The following is a 1,580-nucleotide window of genomic DNA, read 5'->3' on the forward strand; positions in this document are numbered from 1 at the left end:
TGAGAAAGCAAGCTGCCCAGGTCCAGGATTCAAACTGTGATTGACCATGTGGAGTTAAGCACCTTAACCACCACACCACCTACCGGCCCCCCTGTTCTCTTTTCTTAATGAGACATTGTTTCTTAATAAATTTTTGAATAGAGTTCTCTCTTTGAAGTTCTGGATAAACTAAAATGAGCTATAAGAATAATAATATTACTTAGAATCTTACCATGCTTCCATCCTCCTGCCTCAGCCTCCTGTGATGCTAGGACAACAGGCTCAAGACACCACACCTGGCCCTTCCGTAGAGAGTCTTGCTACATTGCTCATGTCTTTGCCTCCCTCACGGCTCTTGTGGCTGTCCCCACCTAAGTGCCTTCTCCTATACTATCCGTTGCCTCCTCCCTGGCTTCCTGGTCTCTGTTCTCCCTTCTCCAGTTCACAGTATTCTTTTTTAAGGAACATGATCATCCTCTTCCTGGCTTGCCCCTGGGTGCCTTCCACTTGTTCAACCTCTCCCCTCCTGGCAGCCAGTGCTACAGTTATGACAAGAGTTGTTTCTCATGGCCCCTTTTACAAAAAATCACTGTCCATGCTGTTTCCCATTTGGAATTCCCTTCCCTTTCTGTGATTTCTGGTCAGGGCTACCCACCCTTTAGGACTGTGCCACTTCTTCCAGGCAGCCTTCCCTGGCCTCCATGCTGGATTAGGGGCCCAGCACTTGGGGCTTCCCTGGGTCATAGCCCTGAGGGTGTCCTCCTGTGGTTGTGCTCATCAGCAGGGGCAGCACCTGGCTTCAATCTCTGACCTTGGCTCAGCAGCCTGGCTCTGTCCCACAGTTGTCCCTCAAGCTGGTGGGTGAATGCTCAGGGTGGGGGGGATGCGGCATCATCCGTCTCTCTCTGTCCATGCAGTGGCCCCCGGATGGAGGGCTCCTGCCCGCTGACCAAGGTCAATGCCCTTTCCAACGGCCCTTCATTAGTGAGTGGTCATCGTGCTGAGTCAGCGGGGACCTCTCTGCAGCCCTGTTCAGGGTCACTAGTCCCTGCAGAATGTGGCTGAGGGCGGCCAGTCGACAACAGGGGCCATTGTCCTCGCCTGCTGTGGACAGAGTCAGTCTAGACCCATCTGGACAGGGCAAGGGTCATGACCTCAATGCCCCTGGGAGGTCCTGCCGAGACCCTAGTGTAGCCAGATCAGTGAGGTGGAGAGCAGGCGGCATGTGTGGGGAGAGGAAGGGCCCTCTAGGGACCTGTTTCAGGGCCCAAGGGGACAGCTTCATGTCCTCCAGCTCCCTCACACCTCTTTGTCCCCATGAGGGGCTCTGCAGCAGCCCAAAGGCAAACTAGTCATATGGTTGGTGATGGGGAGCTTGCCACCTTCCGTGCAGTCCCCTCAGCTCTGGGTACTTGACACTCTCTGAGCACTGAGTCTGCACAGCCCCTGGGAGTCCCCAGCTGGCCCCAGGGCAACCTTCAGAGACAGGGAACCCTCAGTGGTTGCACAGCCCCCTCCTCACCACCTGCTTCGCACCCAGAGGGCTCCCAGTTGCCCCCTCATCCCGGTCCCTCTGCTGGGCCTGGAAACAGTCAGGAATG

The sequence above is a fragment of the Tupaia chinensis genome, unplaced genomic scaffold, assembly GCF_000334495.1.
Source record: "Tupaia chinensis unplaced genomic scaffold, TupChi_1.0 Scaffold000360_1, whole genome shotgun sequence".
NCBI lineage: Eukaryota > Metazoa > Chordata > Mammalia > Scandentia > Tupaiidae > Tupaia > Tupaia belangeri.